Source organism: Phocoena sinus, chromosome 12 (genome assembly GCF_008692025.1).
Source record: "Phocoena sinus isolate mPhoSin1 chromosome 12, mPhoSin1.pri, whole genome shotgun sequence".
In the NCBI taxonomy this organism is placed as follows: Eukaryota; Metazoa; Chordata; class Mammalia; order Artiodactyla; family Phocoenidae; genus Phocoena; species Phocoena sinus.
Genome location: NC_045774.1, coordinates 61513598 through 61519791, shown reverse-complemented (window position 1 = coordinate 61519791; position 6194 = coordinate 61513598).

Sequence of the window (6194 nt, the reverse complement as noted above, 5' to 3'; positions counted from 1 at the left end):
ATCAAGCCACAGATTCAGGTAGCATTAGGAAAACTAGAAGAGATCAATACAAAGAAATGTACAGGTAGGCACATCATAGTGAAATCAATGAAAAAGGAAGAAAAGGGCTTCCCTGGTGGCGCAGTGGTTGAGAGTCCGCCTGCCGATGCAGGGGACACGGGTTCGTGCCCTGGTCTGGGAAGATCCCACATGCCGCGGAGCTGCTGGGCCTGTGAGCCATGGCCGCTGAGCCTGCGCTTCCGGAGCCTGTGCTCAGCAACGGGAGAGGCCACAACAGTGAGAGGCCCGCGTAACGCAGAAACAAACAAACAGACAAACAAAAAAAAAAGAAAAAGAACAAAATCATAAAATCAGTTATAGGCAAGGCAGACAGACTAGCTTGATGGGATCCATAATAAGGCTCATCATTGCCTTTCCAATAAAAGTAATGGAAGCCAGAGACAATGAATTGTATTTTCAAGCGCCAAAGGAAAATAACTGTTAACCTAAAATTCTATAATCAATGAAAATGTCTTTGAGGCATTAGGATATTCACTGACTAAAACAAGAGAATCTGTTGTGAGTAGACCCACTGATGCTGTTAAATAGATTCCACTAATGGAAATAGTAAAGGAATAATGGTTTCCTCTAGGTAGGAAGAAGATCATAGCGAGTGGGACTGGGCATGAGAGGCTTCTGGGTGCTGGTAAATTTTATTTATTGACCTTGGTGGTGGTTACAGGTATGTTTACTTTGTAATGATTCACTGAGATTTATCCTTATGATTTGTGCACTTTATGTAGGTAAGTTAAACAGAGAGGATTAATGAACTCAATGTAAATTTTTTTTTTTTGCGGTACGCGGGCCTCTCACTGTCGCGGCCTCTCCCGCTGCGGAGCACAGGCTCCGGACGCGCAGGCTCAGCGGCCATGGCTCACGGGCCCAGCCGCTCCGCGGCATGTGGGATCTTCCTGGACCGGGGCACGAACCCGTGTCCCCTGCATCGACAGGCGGACTCCCAACCACTGTGCCACCAGGGAAGCCCGAAAGTTCTTAATTTTAATGTATTTTGATTTGTCATTTTTTTCCTTTGTGGTTAAGATCTTGGGGGGTAATGTATGAAGAATTTGCCTATTTCAAAGACATGTAACCATTATTTGATGTTTTCTCTTACAAACCAACATGTTTAAAGGATTTCTCTGGCTGCTATGTAGTCTTAGATAAATGTAACGATTAGGAGATTGCTAGTATAAACTCCATTACTCAAAGATATCGGTGCCAAAGTCTCAGTAATTCTCCTGAATTTACTTTGTGGACTCGGTGGCTGCTGAAATTCTTGCTACCACGTCCACATTACAGGCATTAAAATGCAGGAAGAGGCAAGAGAAACGTGTTCTTCCCAGATTTATCAGCTTCAAAGAGCTTCTCCCAAAGCTTCCCCCAGGACAGCTCTGGCATCTCCTCACCCCCTTCATTTGCAATAAATGTGAGGAATAGAAATTTTTTAATCTAGTTACTTTGTCACTCTAATATAGTTAGGATATAATCTTTAACAAAAGAGGAGAGAACGGATCTTTGGGAAATAATTAGCAATATTTACTGAGAGGGGAAGAGTAGAAGCAGGAAAGAAAATGTTAAACCTTGGACTAATTTGGAGAAATAAAAATAGTGGAATAGAGTTTAAAAATCATATAGGTGGAAAAATTAGAGTTTTCTAAAGTCCTTATGTTATTCAAGAGGAGAGCAGATAAAGGTTGTTAGAGCAAAAATAAGGGAGAAACTTACTTTGCCAGGGATGAAAAAGAAGGGAAGGTGTATTTCAGAAAGGTAAACTGTCATGTGCAAATATGCAGAGCCCTGCAGGAATCCTGCAGGTTTTGAGAAAGCTAACAATGTGGCACTTGCCTGGATCCCAGCCTTCCCGAAGGGTGCTGAGGAAGATTAGGCTGCAGCTGGGGCAAGCACTTGGGGATAGATTGTCTAGGGTTATTTCAGGAGATTTTTACGAGTCTATACTTCATTTCTTTGACCAATGAAGAGCTATTAAATGTTGTGAAAAGCACACACAGTGGCATGACAAACTATGCTTTTAATACAATTATGTTTTAAATATAAATATGTTGTGGAAATGTAAACCGAAATCAACAAAACAGTTCAGCAACTATTGTAAAAATCAAGCATAAGGTGACAATTTAATATTTCACCTTAAGGCACCGTGCTATGTATATCTGTTTAGTACAAAAATAAATGACTATGTCCCCAGACTCAGGTAATTTACAAGACGGGTTGCTGGTGGTTGTAGAGAGAATTGAAAGGAAGTGAAGGATATCGGAGATCAGAGGCAAAGAACTTTCCGGGTTCATGAAGTACCAGAAAATGCTTCTAGTGGTTGGTTTTTCTGCACCTCCATTCTCCCTGCCCAATACCCACGCACATACAGTGTCCCTTTCCATTGTTTGGCTTGTGTATTGTTGAATAAATGTCACCAGGAAGAGAAAACACTTTTGGGTTTAGAATATTATTTCATTCTGTATGTTTAAATTAGAGCATTTCTTATTTGTTCAAGATGGCAGCATATTGAATTTCTGAAAGCCCACAAATAATTAATAATACTTTACAGACTTGTAAACATGTTTCTTTTTCATATTGTTTTTCTCTGCCAAATTACCCAAAAGAAAGCTGTCATAGACAGAATTAAAATGTGTGAAGCCTCCATATGGTTTTGTGGCTTTTCATGGTATAGCTATAGTGTTGAATCTCAGTTCTGCCTCTAGTGTTAGAATCAGTTTCAAGTAGAACTACTGAATCTTTTTCTCTCCCGTATCCCTATCTATTCTAGTGTGTATCGTTTGCTTGAAAGATGAATGTCTCATATTGCAAGGAGCACAGATGTGCCTCTCTTTCTCAGCTATAATGATGAAAAACTCCAATAAGCAATTATTTCATGAATGGGTTTCACAGAATGCCAACTCATGGTGCAGAACTAATTCGTCCTTCTGTTAACAACAAACATTCACCCAAATGTTCCCCCACCTGCCACAATAAATATGCTAACAAATACAAGATTTTAGAAAAACAATGTATCTACCAAGTTCTAAAGCAGTGTTCAATCGTAATATTATGGATTTTTATGGGGAAAAATCATTAGATTTTAACATATTGCAGTATATCACAGTCTAGAACATTGTACTGTTAACAGTATTTCAAAGAAGCAATCTTGTTAACGAAAGTTCTTTCAACCTCAGGAAAAGCAGTTGGAAATTTCTAGCGTAACTTATAAAACATACACACCTTGAGGAGTTGGGTATTTCATTACTGACCCTTTGTTTACTCTCTGGTGTTTTATTTATAACTGAAGACTTGAAGAAGTGAATTAAGAAGCTTTACTGTTGGTATTAAAAGGGTTTTTTTGAAAGGAAACCTCAATGCTTTCCATAATATTTGGGGTTCAGTCTAAACTCTGGGTTTTCTACCTAATAAGCAAATCAGAAAAGTTCTTGAGGCTCATTATTTACCAAATGGACAGTCTCTAATTACTTCAACTACCGCATCACCACCACCTCCAAGATGATCAGTGTGTAACCATCCTTACATTTGTATCTCAGGTCTAAAGGGAAGAAATGGCCCCTCTGATCTCCAGCTTAGTCCCTCTTTGGTTTCCTGTGGCTGCTGTAACAAATCACCACAAACTTGAACAACAGAAGTCTATTCTCTCCTTGACTCTTCCAGCTTCTGGGAGCTCCAGGTGTCCCCAGGCTGCAGGCTGCATCATTTTACCTGCTGCTCTTCTGTGTGTCTGTCTTGAAATTCTCTCTGCCCGTCTCTCACAAGGATACATGTGATTATGTTTAGGGCCTACCCAGGGAATCCAAGATAAACGTCTCCTCTCAAGAGCCTTAACTTTATCACACCTTTCGTCATATAATGTTCACAGATTCCAGGGAACTGACACGGATATCTTTTTCAACCGACCACACCATCTATCTGTGGTTTTATCCCGTACTTTCCTGCCTCTGCTGAGACTTTCTCCCTCTGATTCCCACCCTTCCCCTTGCCTCCTCTTCCCTCCCCCTCGTATCTTTGATTCCTGCCTTCAATGGTTTCTTCCTTTCAACATATAATCTCAACGTATTAGTCTTTTAGGGATGCCATAACAAAGTACCACAGATTGGGTGACTTAAATAACAGAAATTTATTTTCTCACAATTCTGGAAGCTAAAAGTCTAAGATCAAGGTGTTGTTAGGATCGATTTTTTTGAGACCTCTCTCCTTGGCTTATAGATTCCCATCTTCTCTCTCTCCTCACATGGTCTTCACTCTGTATATTTGTCTCCTAATTTCCTCTCCTTATAAGGACACCAGTCATAATGGATTAAGGACCACCGTAGTTACTTCATTTTAATGTAATAACCTAAAGACCCTATCTCCAAATACAGTCATATTCCGAGGTGCTGGGGATTAGGACTTCAACCTATAAATTTGGGGAGAGCAAGATTCAGCCCATAACACAAACCACTCTTTCCCATTCCAGAAAACAGCAACAATGGCAACAACAAAAACTTCCCTTCTAAAGAACTATTCCCTCAAAGTTCCATCTGTATCAGACATTTACTTCCCATCAAATATCTGGTGCTCCTTCACATTTACTGGCCCTCTTGCTGTAAGTCAGAGCCTTGGGACTAATTTTCAGTAGGCAGTATGCAGTTCTAATGGACCAGTAGGGGCTTGTACTATGAAAATGTGAATATAAAAAGGAAAAGTAATTTCCTTTTAGAGTCACGGTCTCATAAGACTGGCGACAAATGGATTATAATGTTCGTTTCACAAAAAGCGTTTTCTGTGATATTCTCAGTTGCATTTTGTTCTCATGCTGTCAGCATTCATCAATGGAGGCTATAAGAAATAGATTTATGAAGTCCATCATGACATTTCTGTAGGAAAACTATTTAATACATCTCCAAAAACCTTTGCTTCCCCAGAGAAGCCCTTTTTACCTTTGTAAATGATAATCTTGTAATTGACATATTTGTTCGTTTGGTTTTGGTTTTTGGTTTTGCTTAAAGTCATATTTGGGATACAAGTTATATAATTAGAATGTAAGTTCAATAAGGGTAACAACTTGGGCTGTCTTAGTCATTCACTCATCCCCTATGCCTAATACTGGTGCGCAATAAGCATTTTTTAAATAAATGAACGAGCAGCTTTAAAGGGCTATATGGCCTGACTATCTGCATTGTCATTTTTTTCTCCAGATCTTGACTTTCTATGTTTACTTGTATTTCCCTACATCTGATTATTTTTTATTTATCCTTATTGAAATAATTAGTTCTGTATCAATCATTTTGGAGTGTACTTTCTCTAAATTATGAATGAACATACTGCAAAAGCTATGAAAATATCTTCAATAAACATTTAATTGAATGAATTATTTCAGTTGACCTATATTGTTTCCACAGGCTTGGTACTTTTTGAATGGTAAAATGACAGGGACAGCCCTACCAAGAGACTTTCTGCACTCATTTTACATCAAGTCAGCAGTCATCACAGAATGGGTTAAGGCAGCAGATCTGAAAATATAAGTCAAGAGCCTCTGGTGTCCCCAGAATCTTTTGGGGGGGTGGTCTGTGAGGTCAAAACTATTTTTGAAAAAATACTAAGACATTATTTGTCTTTTTTGCACTTATTTTATCATGAGTGTATGGTGAAGTTTTCCAGAGACTACATAATGTGTGATAGCATAACAAATTGAATTAAGAAGCTAGCTACCTTCTATTAAGCCTGTTAAAAAGAAACCAAAACGGAAGGCACAGTTTGAATATACCTATAGGCCAAACACAGATAGTCATGTAACCAAAATTTAAAGACGTCTCAATTTCCCTATAACACTGACTCTGACCTTAAACAAAACTTAAGCTTTCCTCATATCAGCATCACCTCAGTTTCCTAGCCAATCAAGTGAACATATACACAAACAAGTCAGATAATAAAATGCTATTACCCTAAAAATAATGTAACTTTCTAGTTACTGATCACTATAAGAAACAGTGTACTTCCTCATTCATGCCTTATAAATTTTATTTATAAACTTTTATTTACAAATTTTATAAAGTTTATTTAAACTTTATAAACTGAGCTATAACTGCTGAAAGCCAACCTTTTATTACTCTTAGTTCTGAAGTCTCCCTGTTCATGAATAATTTGTTTCTCGATCAATA